The 19,798-nt window shown below is 47.8% G+C and overlaps 1 pseudogene; it reads right to left on the reverse strand.

Annotated features, from left to right (window-relative positions):
• Positions 1-6,434: 6,434 nt before the first annotated feature.
• Positions 6,435-12,508, reverse strand: LOC115321339 (annotated as a pseudogene).
• Between the last annotated feature and the right edge of the window lie 7,290 nt (positions 12,509-19,798).

Below are 19,798 nucleotides of genomic sequence, written 5' to 3' on the forward strand. Positions count from 1 at the left end.
ACCCAACGGACGACAAACGCAACCATGCCGGAAAAAGAAAAAAACAACAACAAAGAACTGGCTCGCTACCGATGGGGCGTCGAAGACGCGATCCTTACAATACGAAACCGAAACCAGTAAGAGTTACAATACCGAAATCGAAACTGACCAAATCGCGATAGAGGGGCACCGGAAATACGTCTTCAGAAACTTAGAAACAAAAGAAGGTGAAAACAGTTATTATTATAAGCGCAGGAAGTAAATCTGTAAATCACAAGTAGCACCGACGCGTTGTTTGTTTCGGTTGCAATGCAATAGGGAGTAGATTTATCATTTTTAGTTTTGTGCAAATTACTTTTAATTTACACTCAGCTTACTGTATTTTATTAGTAAATTATTTTAGCGCACCATGCTCTTAAGTTTTATTTAGAGTATGACCCTAAAATTCGTTCAGAAAAGCAACCATTGCAATAGGGTATTTTTCTCTAAATTGTGGATTTTTCTTTTTGTTTGATTCTAGCATCAATTTCGAGCTACAAACCTTTTTTTTAAATATTCATAACTCCATTGATGTAGAACGATGGTGCGTTAAGTAACTTGGGCTGAAACCATCTTTGTCATCCGAAAATATTGAAAAATAAGCGTAAAACTGTCGCATAATAACTTGACTAATGTACTTTTATACATGCTAGAATTCTGGTGTGGACACAGTCTTTGGACGTGGAAGAGATATTTGCATCATACAGCGCAGGAACATGCATCAAATGGGCCCGTGTATTTCTGATAGGGACTAGTTTTTCCTCAGTTGGATGTCTGACAAATATATCGGCTTCGTCCAAAAACAACCTTCCAAAAGCACAGAAAAATTTTCCCATTGATCCGATTCTCAATTGCTGCGTCCAATATGCATTTACATCGTTCTGAGAGACATAATCTAATTGGTTCCTATTGCTCAAATATATACGCGCAATTGGCTTGAACATTCCTGTTGATTGCCAGCTTTTTTGAGACACGCTGTTTTAGTTCCCGATTCTCACGACACGTGGCGTACCAACCTTGAGTATAATAGAGTTCCTGTATAGGCTCCCTACGGGAGCCAGAGTTGCGCGTTCATTCCCGTAGCGCCGTCTTTCCTGCGCAGCATGTTGATCCTGCTCCGCACGGGACTGAATTCGGCGAATAGCAGCGCCGCGCGTTCAAGGCGCGCGGCGCGCTCAAAAGCAAGGGAAAGTACGGCCGGGCGCGTGCAACGTCTACTTTCCTGCACGGCACTTGATCCGGCTCCTCACGTGATCGGATCTCGGCGAATAGCAGCGCGGCAGCACGTGCAAAACAGACGCGCAACTCTGGCTCCCGTAGGGAGCATATACAGGAACTCTAGAGCAAGATAAAGCCCCTCGATCTGTTTGCGTTTTTTTGCAAGTAAGGTCAAAAGCGCCAGAGCACGAGGCCCGTGTCTCGAGCGGCCCTTGGAAGCAAATGGCGCGCAGCACTGAAATGAGCGACCCTTGTAAGCGAATGGCGGCGGCGCACCCGCTCGTGGCACGTGTCTTTCGCGTTTCCACAACAAGAGTTGGCGCTACTTGTAATAGCCGCGTCCCACTAGAGCGACAGACAGCAACAGACGACAGCGACACACGACAACGAGCGACAGACGACACCGACGGACAGCCTGTTTGTCGGAGTCCGCCGTCCCACCTGGCGGACACGACGCAGAACAAGGAAACTTGTTTCCTGGTGGGTCTGAAGTCGGCAACAAAACACGGCAAAATACACAGACAAACAGAGTCGGGCGACGCAGTCTTCCCGTTATACTAGATGGAGAATTACACGCCAACAAACACGGCCAAAGAAGAGGTAATTATTTATGTGTTGATGTTTAATATACAGTTCCGGCTAACATTTATTGTCGTCGTTTACTTCCGTCGCTTTCCTCATTACCATCGACACCAAAATAAATCCCAAGCGTTATTTGTGCGCGATCGATCTAACCACGAGGATTGAAGATGGGAGCCCCAGCGTCAGCCACGCCAGAGTTCGACTCGGCGCTCGAAGCCACTTTGATCCAAATGGTGGAGGACAGGCCACTGATATGGCATGTGACCCACCTATCGTACCACAAAAAGAGAATGAAAAAAAAGACGTTCAGGGATATTGCCATCGCCCTGGGCTTCGACGGCAACGGTAAAAAAAATTGGGTTGTGTGTATGTTTATACAGCCTAGAACTTGGTCTGCCTCACAGGGGCGACGAGTCTCCCAGCTGTAGATGAGCAATTTAGCCAGTGCAGTAGAACCGCTAGCCTGGCGTCTTTAACGTGCACCACGCAGTAGTGATACACGACCGCACGCCGGTACGATGCTCATCCAGATCGAAACGGGCAGGGGTGGGGATTCGGCAACGGTATGTACTCATTGGTTGTGTTTTCTGAGGAATAGCCACGAGCGATTAAAACGTCCGGAGTTAAAACATCTACGCACCATTCAGCCTTTTTTCACACTCGAACGAAAGTACTGTATTCGAGATTCTTTGAAGTTGTTTACTGCGCTGGCGAGCGCTAGCAAGAAGGTAGCCGCATGCGCGATCTCATCGCGATCGCAGTGCGATTAAATCGCTAGTTTGACAGCACTCGCGATTTGATCGCGATGCGGTAGCGGGTGCAGCTGCCAAGAATCAGTGTAATTGTGACCGAAAAGCTGTCGCGCCACCGCTGCGACTCGCCAGTACGCGCGCCTCCGGAGTGCACATAACTGAATATGACCACGAGTCCAATTTACACCAAACCACATTTATTCGTCCAGTTTGGTCGACAATTTACAATGTCAGCGAATGAAATGTGGTGACACAATTGTAGCATTTGTATACATTTTGATACTTTGATAGTTCTAACAAGTAGCTTAAACATGGCTTGAAGCACTCAACAGCATAAAACGAGGTGGCAAGATATATGGAGTGTGAATATCTTGTTTTATTGCATCGCAGTGGAAAAAGTGAAGAACAAATGGGCAAACATGCGGTCTGCAGTACCAGAGGGAAAACCGCAAGGTGAAGGATTCGAGCCGTTCTGGTGCTGGGGCCGATGACATCTTTGTTCCGAAATGGGCGCACTACAGGAAAATGAGATTCTTGTCGGCTAGGGCACCTGAAGCCCAAAGTGAGTCGACACTCGAGACCTCCCAGGAGGAAGTGGTAAGTGCCCACTTTGGAGGGACCTTCTTTTAATCGGGAAGGAGCAACAGAATTCAGAACACATATCTGTGCCACTTCATTCAAGGCATCGCCCAATAATTGACTCTGACAGGAAGAGCACCTTTACCCTTAACAATTCCTTAGCACATAGTTGCATGGGCAACACAAGTGTTGGCTTCAGCAGTTGTGCCAAATCTACAGGACACGGCTCACACTCAAACAATGACAAAAAACTTCTTTCAGAAAAAAGTGAAAGCCGTTTACAAATCCCTGTAACGCCGAATTGGAGCGCAGCTCTTGAGGAGGAGGAGTGAAGGGTACTGAGGGGAGGGTAGACCCCTCCTCCTCCCCTCATTCTTTAATATGCTCCGGGGGGGCGGTCACGTGACCTCGGGGGGGGGGGGGGTGTCACGTGACTTCGGGGAGGGGGGGTCACGTGACCTCGGGGGGCCACGTGACCTCAGAGGGGTCACGTGACCTCAGAGGGGTCACGTGACCTGGGGGTCACGTGGGGGTCACCTTGGGGTCACGTGACCTTGATATGACCTTGGGAGGGGTCACGTGACCTTGGGGGTCACGTGACCTTGGGGAGGAGACCACGTGACCTCGGGGTCACGTGACCTCAGAGGGGTCACGTGACCTCAGAGGGGTCACGTGACTTGGGGGTCACGTGACCTTCAAAGGGTCACGTGACCTTCAAAGGGTCACGTGACCTTCAAATGGTCACGTGGGGTCTTGGGGTCACGTGACCTTGAGATGACCTTGGGAGGGGTCACGTGACCTCGAGGAGTCACGTGACCTTGGGGGTCACGTGGGGTCACGTGACCTTGAGATGACCTTGGGAGTGGTCACGTGACCTTGGGGTCACGTGACCTTGGGATGACCCTGGTTACGCCGACGGCGACGGCGACGCCGCTCAAGCCGGGAACGGGCCCCTAAGAGCTGCGCTCTAAAAAGGCAGTTTGTAGAGATTATCACTGATCCAGCCAAAAAATTGGAATATGGAATGATTGCATCTGTGCTCCATACAAATTTCAGGGGATCGTTTCTCGCCAAATGAATCACCTCTGTATACCTTAGCTTTCGTAATTGATAATTTGCAATACATTCGTTACACACACTCAATTGTTCTCATGAAAAGCTTTCTTTGTCAGGCTTCTGGTTTCAAATACGCATGTGTATTTTAGAGCTTGTGAATACGAGAATAAAAGAGAAAACACCAAATAATACAAGAAGTGGGATAAAAAATGATGTGCAGGATGATAGCCTCGAGCCGATTTACGAGCGACTGAAGAAGCTGCGCAGTCAGCGCCTCCACCCTCCAAGAGGAACTGCCGCCGCACGGAGGAGGCGGCACCGAACAGGGCGCTGCTGCTGCAGGCAGCTGTTGACAGTTTGAACGCTGCCAAGGGGCCGCCGCAGCCGGACGAATGCAGAAGCTTCGGGCTCATGATGGAGTGCTGCGCCCGCAGCATACCAAGGGGTGCGGACAGGGAGCTCGCCATGCTGGCCGCCCACAGAATCATGGTGGAGAACTCGACCGTAGCCGGTTTGGTCGTGGTGCCTGAAGGAGAAAATTAAAAGTTTCAGTTTGAGCTTTATATGTTTTTTTTGTTCCACAATGTCCCACACTTTCTTACTGGTTGTGTGCGGTGCTGAAAAAGGGTACTCAGCAGAACATGCACATATGTGATAAGCTCTTAGGTGGACCACCCGTGCCCACACTAGGTACTTTTCTGTTTCAGTGCTTGTGCCTTCTGCACTGCTGCACAAACGTGCTCGGGCTAAACAGTCAAATGGGCTGAGGGAGGAGACAGAGAGGACACGGGCAGTCTACAGCAAAGCTGTAAACTGCCGGTGCAGAAAAAGCACACAGCAAGACAATATGTCAAATTCTACTGCAAGATAATGAGGCAAAATGAGGCCACGGGAAAAACATTGCAAATTGGACGTGTCAAGTGTTTACACAACATAAGGCGAGTCCACCTTTAAAATATGATGACACTGGTTCTGCGCTACAACTGCTAACCTGGGAGGGTCTTTATCATGTATCGTGGAGTGACAACAGAACCGCATGCTCGTGCCATGCTCGTCCTCATTGTAACAAGCAGGAGTGGGAATTGAACCAAGCATCATTCTGTCCTTCAGTGCAAGCTTCGGTCCCTGCAATCACTGGGCACAGTGTAGCAGATTTAGCTCGAATAAGTCTGGAGACTAAAACCGGACAACAAACTGCCACATTGTCAGGCTCCTCACCCTTGTAAAATAGATTTTTTTTTCTGTTATTTTGTGTTGAAGTCCATAGGCCAACTGTGTGCATGTTGCATTTTCACAGCTAGAGTGTTAAACTTGTTCCATATGCTGGAGTGTCGTGTCTCTAGTTTTGGTTGGTGTTGCTGCTATCAACTTTATTGCGGTCACACTAGCCACCCTGTTGTCTTACCAGACAAACCAAGCCTTGAGGCTTATTAGATTCATTTGATGTAGGATCCAACATTGCACACACTTCAAGGATCATAAATAATTTGTGGTTCTTCGTGTACAGTAGAAGTTCATGGTTGTCAGAACTGCCTGATGGGGCCCGAAGAGTTAAAAACAGCACTAACAAATTTCTATGCAACTCTGCGGTTTCAATTTGGGCTGGTATTGGGTGAGCTTTCACAAACTAGTAGTACCCTAAGTACAGTAGCACACTTGCTAGGCTGATGTATAAGCGAAGCAGGTGTGCTGCTATGGTACTTTGTGGCACTAAATTGGCCTCCTCTAGCTGCGATGCCTATATTCGCACACCATGTAGACAAATCAACAAAACACCATGAAAACTCATTCTTTCATTTAGTTTTGTCTCTAACCGGCTAGCAAGTAGGATGGGAAAACTGTTGGATTAATTCGAAATGGTTTAAGATTATTAAGAGCGCAGGATCGCACATGAGTGAATTCAGACGGTGGGCTTGAGCGCATGCGCTGATCTTCGATGGAAATAAATAGAATGGTATGTCTTGCAGTTCGGGCAGTTTTTTTTTTCTTTTTTTTTACGTTTTTTGCTTTTGGAGAGCAACAAACATCTTGAAAGCTACAACACCTAATATTTTATACATTATACACAACTATGGCCTGTTGGAGATGTTATATATCTTATTAGCTATCAAAATTAAGTGAAAACAATAGTAAGGATGCAGCCGAGTTTGGAATCAGCAGTCATACTTAGATATGCCCGACTATGTATACAGAAAAAAAAAAGCTACATGAAAAGAGGGACACATGCAAAATGAAGTCGGTATAGGTGTCCCTTTTTTTGAGTGTTTGCCTACAATGTCTTGGGTTGCAGATAATGACAGCTTCAGCAGACCTGAGTAATGTCGTAATACCCCAACAACTGTTTTAATGGATGCTACTTCGTTCCTGCATACAAACATGACATACCGTTACTCCAGCACCTTCCACTGCCAAGAAACCTGGCCTTCATTCATAAAGTAGTCTTTGAAGACCTCACGAACAGCCTTGGCGTCGTCTGGTTCTCTGCCACCAATGCGCTCCAGGGGGAAAGACTGCTTTGTCGTTCAAACCCTTTCTCCAGCTGCCTTGACGTACAGTGACTGCAACAAGTGAAATGAAAATTAATCTTTTTTAACGCATTCACCACCAACTAACAGTATTAGAGATTAACCGAGTCTTTACTACAAGTTGCAAAGACCCTCACAAAAGAACCACGAATGCCATGAGGCTGTGGAGTAGAGTTTATCTGATGCCAAGTAATGGCAAGGCATGAGTGCTAACAGGAAAAGACGGCTGCACAAAACGTGAAGGAGAGCAAGGAGTGCATGGCACGACACCAATATAGCAAGGAATGTTCACATACAAGCCGACAAGTATTGTCCAGCTACAGCAGAACTAGAATAGCAGAAGCAGCTTGCTTATAATGGTGTTGCTTTAGATGGGCTGTTAAGTTCAAATGTGGCATGACCAGCTATATCCGCATACAGCTCTGCACATCTTGCTTTCTTTGCATTTTTCTTGCACGCCATGCATTGCAGAATTCCTAGATAATGGCGAATTCGGGTGGTCAATCGCTGGCGAGACCAAGCCGGCCGAACCGGCAACCAGAAACGCGCTGGTGGCACACCACGTGACCCTCAGCTCCCCAACACGAAACGCCAGACAGTGGCGTTTACCTCGCCTCTTGTTCGCGCGACACCGCTAGCAAGAGGCTATTGCCATCTTCACCCATGTCCCAACGGCTTGGATTGACTCGAGCAGTAGCTGCTGAAGTGACTTCAGATCAGTTTAATTCTTTCGTTCATTTTTTCTCACTCACCTTCTCTCCCATTTCGGAAGTAACGACAGTGGATACAGACTGGTGCCTGCTGGCCCGGCCGTTTGGAGCTCGGGCGGAAAAAGCGCTGGAAAGTTGCCGTTGCTTGCCGGAGAACCACCACCCGAACGGCGCGCGCCGGCCGGAAACTGACCGCGTGAACACACTTGCCGGTTTTCCGGCAAAATAAGTTGCCATCGACTGACCACCCGAATTCGCCACAAGGAACGTATTCCATACTGCACTTATTGCTGTGCAAGAGGTCGTCACACTCTTTGGAGGGAAACTGTGTTGCAATGAAAAAAGCCACGAGCTGACCGTTGTTCTCTTGGCCATAGTCAGTTCAATTCGAAGGAAGGCATACGTCTTTTCACAACTGTATGTTTCTTTGATATGAGACCGGTTATACAGTGACTTTAGATCCTTCAATGTGTTGCAGTCTTGCATTAGTACACCGAATAGTGCTGTTTACATTCAGAAATAGCTGCAAGCCATAATAATGAGTGGCATTGCCATGGCTGCTGACCAGAAGAATTGGGGGACCCTCGCTAGAGCACTACACATTTCACTGTGAGCAACAAGCTGGAGAAGTGTCTAGTTGTACAATACGCAACTATTGAAAATTGAAAGCGACATATCTACACCAGTTGAACAGCTAATTTCGCATTTACCTGTGAGCACGTCTTCAACATCAAGGCTGTCGGGTGGCGCGTACCTTGCCCGCGTGCCGTTCTTCGTACGAAGGTAGTTGTGTAAGGCAATAGTCGCCTTCACCACTTTCACCGCTCTGTCCGGCTTGTGACGAAAAGGAGCCCTATAGACTTGGAATCTGTTCCGGAGGATGCCGAAACCATTTTCAACAATTCGGCGTCCCCGGGAAAGCCTGTAAAATAGATTGTAATCTTGTTCAATCAATGAGGAAAAAAGGCAAATTAGCTAGGGTATTGCACTACCCTAAAGCAGACGCATAAAAAGATGCCAGTGGTTGACTGATCGCTAGGATGACTGCTGAAGCTGTGGATGACACTCTGCTACTTGACTTTCAGCAATATTGCTGTGCGCAGGGCCGAGCAAGCAACGCTAGGTCACAGACTTCTAAAAGATTTGTGGTTATTCTTGCTCGAGATGTAACTGTTATCATTTCGTCCAACTTTCTTGCTCTCGAAAATGCCTGTTCATCCTCTCCCCGAACGATCATACCTTTTGGGCCGAATTTTCAAGATGCTAACACACACTATACTGCGTGTCACAATAACTTGGCGAACTCTGGAGGCTGTAGCACCCGCGACCCAATAATGGTATCGGAGCAAGGCATGTGACAGCACTCCAAGGCCGCGGAAGCCTCGTTACCACAACAGCAACAGCGGCGTACACAACAAAAAGTAGTTCCAGAGATCTTTTTTTTTTTTTTTAACGGCAATTGAAGTCGCCTCCTTGCATCTCCACCAACACTACGCTACACTACACGGAAGACGAAGATATGTTGCTTTTAAAGAATACTTAGAGATGCTGACAACCCCAAAATTTAATTTTTGTTAGGCAATCCATTATTGTGTCAAAAAGCTATCCAATCAATATTTTGCTACAGCATCCCATATATTTTTTTATAAAGTAAAAAAATGCAACTGTTTGAAACTGAAACCAAAACTGGACTGGGGAGTAAGAAGAAATTAAGAGGAAAAGTGTGTTGCCGGAAGTCACGTGTCTGTGCAACTTTTTTTTTAGTCAACATATTTGAAGCTTTTTAGAAACCACAAAAAATTAGATTCATATTTTCATTTTATTTTTAAAATTGAGTGTGCGCCTTCGATGACCCACGACTCTGATTACCTTTGGTGGTTGCGTTTAAACCACAGAAAATGGCATGTGACCAGGAAGAAGAGAGTGAGCGCCACATGTTTGTACGATCGCAGCCCTGTAATCGACCACTGCCACTCAAAATGTCGCACCCGCCACAGATTCACGGACAAATTGACTGTATGTTTGTCTCATGAACTGTTCCCAAAGATCTCGCTAATCTAGCGGAACGCAATGTTGCGGCGGTAGACATTCATTCCGAGTTGGTTGGTTTCGCAGCGGACGACTCTTTGCCAGCAGACGACAGCTGGTTCCTTCGGGCCTCGCATTTGGTGCAGTGACACGAATGCCACCGTGACGTGCTGTCATGTGCCTCACTCCAACGTCCCTAGTAGGTCACGAGGGTCGTAGCCTACATGGTTCGCCAAGTTATCGTGAAACGAAGTATAGCTAGGGAGCTGCACGGGACCTTGACGAGACAGACTCGCTTCAGTGCTCAACACTTATGGTTACGCCAAATTCAACGCTTGGGACGCTACTGTTTCTCTTTTGTTTACTTGGCACAAGTTCGCCACATTAAATGTTCAGTATCTTTTATTTATCGCGTAATCAATTATCCTTTGTGACAATATTTTCATACCCCTACTGATTGCTTATCACCATGGCTGTGCTACTTAACTCTCATCAGCTTGGCCCCACACTGTACTCCCCAAACAAATTCAACAGGTCTGGAATTTCAAGAAAACACATTTGCAGCAAGGGGGAAATTAAAATAATGAAGCTACCATTTCGGCTGATAACAATTATAATAGCAAAGCACACCATCGTGCTTGCAGCGTGTAACTTCGCTCAAATAAGAAAAAGTTACCTTCAGCAATTTTGCTGGCGAGATTAACATACAGTCGTAGCATTCTGATGAGGCACATGTGTTGCCCATGTGAAACTAGTATTCTTTATTAACACCAATTCTCTCTTTTCGCCTGTCAGGTATCCCTTAATTGTTTCATCTAGAATTCAGTAGTGCGTGGTTCAAACCTAACAGAGGTCTGTCATTTTAAATTTTACAGTGCAAAAAGAGACAAGAAATTGCTCTCGCTTACTAAATTACAATTACAACATGTGAACCACGCGTAGGGACACAATTGCACGCGGTGATTGCTGAGGGACAAAGACGTTTATTTTCGCGTTTTTAATTCCGACTACAGAGGGCTGGCGACGCTGCTTGTGCCGGTAATACATATGATGATGCCGCTGGCCACACAACACACTCTTTCAGCGCAGCTGCTTTTTCTTGTCAAGCTGCCAGCCCTCTGGGGAGGCCTCTCAACTCCATGTTTTCATGGAGCCTTTAATTCTTTTGGTTTAGCACACAGAAAAGGACGCCCATGAAATGCATGGATGACAAATGTGGCAGACACTCCCATAGGCAGCCATGACGGTATGTATGGATGGCACTTTGTTGTTGGCCGTGGTATGCTATTGTTATCCTCGCAACTCGGAAATGCAAGTAAACTGGCAATATGCACTGACAGCAGCATAGTGATCACAGCATATTATGAGCTCACCGATAGTTGAAGATCCTTTCGGCATCTTCCAGCTCCGACGCTGGAAACGGCCGCATCAGGTATGGCTTCATGCCGAACCCTTAGTCCCCCACGATGACGAAAGGTGCCGTCTTCGATGAGTTTGGCAGCTGGGCTGCTTCCGGAAACTCAGCAATGCCCCGGTCAATACGTGCCCTTAGATCCGTTGCAGCCCATACACCACTGTCATTCATACGACCATTCCTGCCCCCATCAGCGTACAGAAACTTCGGATCAGAGTCCACAAGGGCAATAAACACAATGCTGAAGGTACCCTTGTAGTTTCGGTACATAGCTCCTGTACCCTGAGGTAAGCAAATCGTGACATGCTTCCCATCTAAGGCACCTAGGCAGTGAGGGAACTGCCAGATTTCTTCGAAGCCTCGGGCAACTTGTGTTAACTTCTGGTTTGCGTTCAGATCAGAAGGTAGAAAAAGGGTACTCGCATTGGTAGAAAGAAGATAAAAGTAACGTTTTAATACTTAAGCGGTTGGGATGGCCACACAGGCTGTGGCTTCGTTCACGATCGCCACACAGGCATTCCAGTCTCACGCGTGCTCGTGCACACACAGTGCTCCGGCTCACGAGGTATCGTCGTCGTCTTTTTTCTTTAAGGGGTCGCTTACTTGTGGGAAGTCTACACTCGGCCGTCCTGGAGCCTTAACGTCCTCGTTAAGTTTGAAGACACACGCAAATATTAAAGTAATAGATTAGCACACACGGAAGGAAAAATTATTGAATGACTTCACATTAAACAGTCTCGCAGTCTAGCAGGCAGCGTGCGTTTTCTTGAAGGTCTTCTAGCTGCTGGGAGCCCCTCTTGGCCGTCTCCCGAATCTTCGGAGGCGACATCGTCGTCGAGGTAGGACGCTGCCGACGTCGTTGACCATCCTTTTAACTGGGAGACGTGTGCCGTCCTTGCGAACCGGCTGCCTGAACTTTGATCGAGCTCTGCCACTCAATAGCTATCTGCGGGCAGCACCTGTGTGACAACCAGGGGTCCTCGGTACTTGGGTTGTGCCTTCGTTGGGTTTCCGGTATGTTGTATTGCTCTCCTCATAAATACAACTTCTCCCACATCGTACAGCTTTGCGGGGTAGTGCCGATGATCATACGTCTGCTTGCTTCTTTCCTGTTCCTCCAGCAACCGTTGTCTTACACGTACTCGCAGCTCGCTAGGATCCCTCCATATGGCCTCATCATCCAATGCTAACTCCTGCAGCGCAATTCCGTAGAAGCTTGGCTTGTATCCATGAAGGAGTTCAAATGGTGTCTTCCCTGTTGTCTTGTTCACAGCATTGTTCAGGCTGCACTCTGCGTGTTTGAGTTTAACGTCCCAGTCTCGGTGGTCGGGATCTTTCATGGCTGTTGTGATGACAGGCAGAACTGTTCGGTTTACTCGCTCGACTTGGCGGTTGGCCTGGGGGTGACGCCTGGGGGTGACGCGAAGAGTTGTGCACGTGTTGTATGGTGCGTGTTGTGCAGAACTCTTCGAACGCTCTCGATGTGAAACAGCTTCCTCTGTCTGTGATGATGGTTTTAGGCAGACCTCTCTCAAGTAGGAATTCCTCCATCGCACACAGCACATACTTGGCTGACGTGTCTCGGGTAGCAAAAAGTCGCACAAACCTTGTTAAGTTGTCGACCATAACTAGGAGGTGCTGGTCGCGCTTTTTGCTTTAAACAAACGGTCCCATATCGTTAAGGTGCACTGTCTCGAAGGGACGCTTGCCAGGAGGGATGGGATTGAGGAGTCCTTCCTTTCTTCCACCAGGGACCTTGTTTAAAAGGCATTGAAAGCATTGCGAGATGTGCTTGCGCTTATAGTTGCGCATCCGAGGAAACCAAAAAGTTTCTTGAAGCTTTGCGACCGTTCTGTCCACCGAAAAATGCCCTAAAAGATCGTGGCACTGTACCACTACCGCTTTACGCACTGCCTTGGGCAGCACAAACTTCATTGATCGCTGTTTGTCCTGATCAATGGTGTGCACGAGCTTGCCATCCCTGAGGGCATAGTCCTTAGCTTTACTCTTGTCCTCCTTAGTACGGAGGTCTTCCGGATTTTCCAGTATCTCAAACAGCTGGTGCAACTCCTTGTCTGCTCTTTGCATGGCTAGTATCTGATCCTCCAGACTGCAAGTCAGGCACACTTCGAAGCGCCCTTCCAGAAGATCAACCATGGTGTCGCTCGAGCCTTCCACGGGCTGCCGACTCAATGAGTCAACATGCAACATCTGGGTACCAGGTCGGTGCCTTATCGTGAAGTCAAATTCCTGTTTGAGGTCATACCAACGCGCCATTTGAGGCTTGTGAGTTCGCTGGGCATTCAAGTAGACGAGCGCTTGACAGTCCGTAACTACCGTGAAGTGAATGCCTAAGAGGAGGGATCTCAGTCGATTCACTGACCAAACAATGGCCATGAGTTCAAGTCCTGTTGAATGATACTTGCTCTCAGCCTCAGTTGCCTTTTTGCTCACACAGTAGCCAAGATGCCATTTATTGTCCTTTCGTTGGAGCAACATTCCTGCCAGCCCCTTTAAACTAGCGTCTGTATGCAATTCACTCTCTGCCTTAGGGTCAAAAAGCTGCAGCACAGGCTTCGACGTGAGGCGTCCTTTCAGGTCTTGGAAACTGTTTTCTTGTTCTGTTTCCCACTCAAAAACAGCATCTTTCTTTGTGAGTCTTGTCAATGGTTCGGCGATCAGAGCATATTTAGGGACGAATTTCCGAAAAAGTCCACTCAGTCCCAAGAATCGAATTATGTCGTGCACATTCCGAGGGATCGGAAACTGGGCGATTGCATTCATCTTGGCCTCTCCTGGCTGCATCTGCCCTCCGCGCAAACGGAACCCCAGAAAGTCCACGCTATCTTTGGCGAACGCACATTTGCTGAGGCGCAGGGTCAAATTTGCATCCTTAATAGCTTGCGAAACCTGTCGTAGCCGGTGGATCACATCGTTCCAGTCTCGAGCTGGTATGACAGCATCATCTAAGTAGCACATAACCACTCGTCCCCTTAGAGGTTCTAAGACACGGTTCATAAGGCGTTGGAAGACAGCTGGTGCATTCGTGAGGCCAAACATTATTCTTTCGAACTGGCCTCTTTCATCTGGCGTGCTGAATGCAGCCTTACGCTTAGCCTCTTCCGTTAGAGGCACTTGCAGGTATCAATGTGCAAGATCCAAGACCGTGTAGAGCGTCGCTCCAGCAAGTCCTTCGAACTGGTCATCTATGTTGGGTAAAGGGTACTTCTCCTTCACTGTCTGGGAGTTCAGTCTCCTGCAGTCGACCACCATGCGCTTTTCTCCATTTTCCTTGTCAACTACCAGCACAGGGCTAGCATAATTGGATGTTGTCTCGGTAGCCACACCGAGATCTTTCCACTCCTTAACAATCTTCCGTATTGTTTCCCGTCCTTTGGCGTTTGTACGATATGGCCGCGCAGCAAAAGGAGTGCTACCCGGAGTCTCAACCATGCCCATTTCCACGACTGATGTGCAACCCAATTCACTTGGCGTCATTGCAAAGCACTCTCTGAATTCGTTCAACAGTTCTACTAGTTCGGACTGTTGAACCTTGCTTACTGCAGGTTCAATGTTAACTTCTGTCCCCTGGATGGGTCATCACTCGATCTCGCTCGCTTTATCTTGCTCGCCACCGGTGTGGACTTCAGAAATGTCCTTGATGTCAACCTGCAAGATTTCAACTTGCTTGGTTCGCCCAAGTGGTTGTCTCTTCCTGATGACGATATCACCATTACTTGCAGGATACATAGGTATCGTCACCTCACCGAGAGTCATGTCAATTAGAACGTCCATCCCGCGGTGTCTGAAAATGACAGGGCCTGTGACCCTTTCGTCTGCCGTCATAGTTATCCAGTTGACCGAGTCTTTCTGGAGAATGACCTCCTCCCTTGCTTTCAGTAGTAGTTTTTGGTGGTGCTCAAGAGGTTCTAAGTGCGCAAACGGGCAGTCGCTTAGGTGCCAGAATCGAAAACAGCCTCTAACTCTTGCATACGTCAAGTAGGGCAGTTCAGTAAACGTTCGTCCAACCAATAGGTCCACCGCCTGGGCTTTATCCGGGACAACAAGAATTGGAACATCCTTCGCTAGGACACCATCGATCTTTATGTCAGCCTTGCATCCTCCAATGCTCCTAGACACAGGCACGCTGCTGTTTCCAAAACCATACAGGGGTGTTGACTCCTGAACAAGCTCTGTGCCACATCGCCCTGCCGCTGACGCACCAAGTAAACAGCCGGAGCTGCCCGTGTCAATGAGTCCAATGAGGGAGAACTTGTCATTTAGTATGACTTGCTTCAGCAAAACACCAACTCTCACTGTTTCATTCGATGGTTCACTCACTGTGTTTACCTCCCTACGCTCTGGTTGTGCCACCTCTCTGCAATGACGTTGGGTATGGTCAGTTCCGTTGCAGCGCAGGCACTTCAAGGGTCGCTTAGGCTGGGGACAGTCCCGCGCCAAGTGGCCGTACTGGTTGCAGTTGTAACATTTTCGTTCTCCTCTTTAACTCGAGAGTGGCGGCCGTTTGTCAGTGGTGTTCCTTGCATCGCCAGTTTTTCTTGCGAATTTCGCACCTGGGTCTTGGATACTGGCCGCATCGGTCATGCTCTTCTTGTCACGGGGACCACCAAAACGTTATTGCCTTTCGTGTTCGATCCCCTCAAATTCTCGGATATCGTGTAGGAGGTCGTCATCGTCGTCATGGGCCTTTCCCAACAGCATCGTACTTAATTGTGTTGAACGCAGGCCCGTGATAACTTTCTCCCGCGTATCGCAAAAGTCAAGTCCCGCCTGCTTGCAGAAACGAACTTTAGAGTGTAAGTAGGCCGTTGTACTTTCGCTCCGTTGCTGGACGCGATCCTGCATCCTTCTCCAGCGTTCCGCTGCACGCGTCTGGCTGACAAAGGTTCGGCGAAATTGGTCCTCGAACTCATCCCACGAGGTGATGTCAGCGCTGCGTGAGCGTAGCCAATCCTTGGCGGCTCCCGCGATGTGGGACCTGGCGCTCTCGAACAGAAATGATGACGGCCATTTATGGAGCGTCGCCGTTCCCCGCAGGTTCTCCACCCATTCACGACCTGATTCCGCGTCCTCACTGCCGTCAAACCTTGAAATGCTCTTACTCATGTTGGGCATTACTTTAAATGTCGTCACGCCTTGCGATTCCACCGCCGCTGATGATGTCGTTGCTCTAGTCAAAATCAAGCGTTCCAGTAAGTCCTTCAGCAGACGATCTTTTTCCATGATCACGTTAAGGAGTTCACGCACGGAGACTCCTTCGCCTTGATCGGTGGCTTCGGATGAGCTGGCCGTGTGTGGAAGCTTGTCCTTGTCCATCTTCGATTTAGTCAAGCAGCGTGAAGCTCGTGGTACTTCCGGGCAGTCATCGATCCGTATCCCACTTCTGAGATGTTAACTTCTGGTCTTCGTTCAGATCAGAAGGTAGAAAAAGGGTACTCGCATTCGTAGAAAGAAGATAAAAGTAACGTTTTAATACTTAAGCGGCTGGGGTGGCCACACAGGCTGTGGTTTCGTTCACGATCGCCACACAGGCATTCCAGTCTCACACGTGTTCGTGCACACTCAGTGCTCCGGCTCACGAGGTCTCGTCGTCGTCTTTTTTCTTTAAGGGGTCGATTACTTGTGGGAAGTCTACACTTGCTCCCACTCGCCTGGTTTTGATGGCACCTTGAATGGAATAGGGAATTATGTCTGTCAAGTATGAGGCAACATAGAAATAACTCTTCACTTGTTCTACCAAAAGAACCGTGAAGTTCACTTGAGTGTTATCGTGAAAAAGTATATAGATTTATTATGCCCGTAGCTTCATTAAACAGCACCGATATGCCTCTTGTATCCAGTCAGTGGAATCCACTTAATTCACACTTAATGCACACTGTAAGAAAAAAATTGAGGAAAAAGGTTAGCAACGGCGCGTCTTCCTCCCTTATACTGACGTGTTCCCAAGCGGGCACGCGAATAAGGGAGGAACGAGACGTTTTCCTCCTTCTCCAGGCAGACGGAAGAAAGCTTTCGCCCTCCCGACTCATCTTCTTTCGTTTTCGTTTTTCGAGCACATCGCGCACGTTGTTTAATAAATTAATGTTGAGTTGATTGAGCTTCAGCGCAGCGAAGGCCGCCTGGAATTCCGTCCTCTAGTCCAAACGTGCAGAACATTTTGGTTGCATTGATGTTTTTACCACTAATTTTATCGAACGAGCAAACGAAGCCGCTAGAAACAGAAGTTTCGGAGCTGTGCCAGCAGCGCTACATACACTGGGTAAGACGGCCGTCTCCGATTTGCGGGACACACGCGGAACTACAGCAGCGAAACCACGAGGAACTGTGTCGACGTTTTCGACGTTATGGAAATCGCAGGAACTGCGTCCAAGGCAGGCAGGTTTTCCTGCCGGCTGCCTGGGTGCCTCCCGTGCTGAGTTCGGTTCTGTTGTCCCGTGCCGAGTGCCAACCTGCGTTCAACGTGATTCTGTATTTCTGCGTGTCAGCAACATCGTCAACGTGGTTCTGTATTTCTGCGTGTCAGCAACATCGTCAGCGTGGTTCTGTATTTCTTCGTGCCAGCAACATCGTGATGGCAGTGTTGTGGGTTGTGAACAGAAGACCGGAAATATCGCCGATGTGACCGTGTGTTCGCGTATCAGTGGTGTAACAACGAGATGAGATGACGTAAACTGTCGGGCATTGATGCCGCTGGTCGGGCCGTGATCGGAGGGGGCGGGGTGTCGCAGGATTACATTCCGCTTTACGTTAAAGAGTTTAAGACCACTTAAGGGATTAGGTGCAATCGATCGACGTGTGAATTGTCATGTTGGAACGATGGTCTGAACGGTAAGCTCCCATCGTACAGTGGCCAATGTGACTGTCGGTCCCCGAGAGCGATTGCGCTCCGGGGAAAAGACTGAGCAGTACAAAATTATGACGGAAAGTACGTATATTTACAATGGAAGTTTAGCATTAAAAAAGAACAGGTAAAATCGAAAAAAAACGCTATCCTTTATTTTACTGTTTAAATATACTACGGTTCCTGCAGAAACTGCCCTCCAAGTGGCGCGCTGGGATGAGCGCTAGAAGTTTTCGAGCTCGCAACGGCGTAGCTCCGTACACTTAACACCTGCCGCAAGTCGCGGCTTTGACTGCATTCAAGTTGATCCAAAAGCGATTTCTCTGTCCGTGAAGCATCACTTCCAGCTGAGTGAATATCCGCTCTACAAAGACTAATTCAAGACGACAATTGCAGCCATGCGCGAACAGCACAAATAGAAAAACAAACACTACAACAGAAATACTGGCTACGAAGGGCCGTGCGGGAAAACAAACTCATCGCTTGGAACCACATTGGAGCGGCTCGATTTATTGGCTTTCAAATAATTACTGCATGATCGAGCGTTTTCTTTTTAATAAGAGATTCAACCCCTGAGCCATTAAAAATAGTCTCAGATGTATGACATATCTGGAAAAAAGTGAACATGCTCGGAATATTTTTTATTGCTTAGGGAGTCACCAAGAAATTCCGTACGTTCAAAACGACATCTATAAAGGACGGAAACGCAGAGCTCGGGAGTAGTGATCGGGTTAGTATCCTGTTGTATTGATTATGTATTAGTATGTGCGATGCATGTGTATGCGCTCAATATATGTTCACCTGATGCTTGTAGTGTGCGTAACGTGTCTACATGTGTTAGAGGTTCCCGAAAAAAAGGAAACGCAATTGTGATGTAACAAAATAAAAATACTTTTGTAAAACATGAATTGGACGGTACCTAGAGCCACCTAGCCTAGCTACTTGCGATTACTCTGCAAGACCCTGCCATCTGGTGGCAAACGATTTAACATCCTTTTACGCTACGCGACAACGCCATAATTTCGTGTTACCGTGCTGAGGTAAGCCAAGAGGTTGCGTCGGATTTGCTTTTCTTTTTTTTTTTTTGAGAGCGCCTTTTGATTTTGCGGGCGAATGGTTTTCACTTCTCCGTTATGTGCGGTTGACGCAACGGTTGACGAAGAAATAGTGGCTCGACGAATAGCAAAGGTAAGACAAAGTGCGCGAACTGGGTGCCGGTTGTCTCCGCTGAACATCGCAGTGCTGACGATGAGAAGACTGAGTGACTGCATGCTTTCCAAACGTAAGTTTCTTTAACTGCAGGGGGAAGCCAGCTTCGGAAATAAATACAGTTCGCGGAAAGCTCGTGTTACGTTTTTATTTGCTGCTCCTCTCGCTCCGTACAATAGACTTAGTGTTCTCGTTAAGCCTTATCGAGCTCGATTTGCTCGATTCGTGGCCGCCATAATGAGATGCAGTCGACGGAGGAACTTTTGCTCCCCTGCTTAAGGGACGAAAGTTGCTCCCTTTCTGAAGGAACATATGTATCAAGAGCGTTCCTCTCTTTAGGGAGGACTATACTGACCCTTTTTTCTAACAGTGCATGGCATAGCCAAAAAGTCAACAAGCACGTCCTGAACGAAAGTGTTTCCATATTCCACTTGTATGTTCCAACAATGTGCATGCAAAGTGACAAAATTCGCAAGGTAACAGGTACAGATATTGTCACAAATAACTGGTGAGAAGAAGACCTGAATTAAAATTTTGTGTAATGGGGGTGAACTTGTGCCCAAAACAAAAGATAATAACTGTGCGTCACAGGCTTCGATTGTCGGCGTTACAGCAAGGTCGAGCGCTGGAGATTGAATGATTCTGTACAACCATGTGGGGTTCGTTTTATTGCAGCTTCGCTTTCTATAACATTCCTACTAGAACATTTGGCCCTAGGACATTTCTACTAGAACAAAAGACAACAGTCTTGAATTTTCTAGGACATGTTTTACAAGTTAATAAACAAAATTGCTGCCGGTTTCGGGATTCAAACCCGGGACCTCCTCATGGAAGCCAAGTGTGTT

The sequence above is a fragment of the Ixodes scapularis genome, unplaced genomic scaffold (genome assembly GCF_016920785.2).
Source record: "Ixodes scapularis isolate PalLabHiFi unplaced genomic scaffold, ASM1692078v2 PGA_scaffold1__304_contigs__length_218370807, whole genome shotgun sequence".
Classification (NCBI taxonomy): Eukaryota; Metazoa; Arthropoda; class Arachnida; order Ixodida; family Ixodidae; genus Ixodes; species Ixodes scapularis.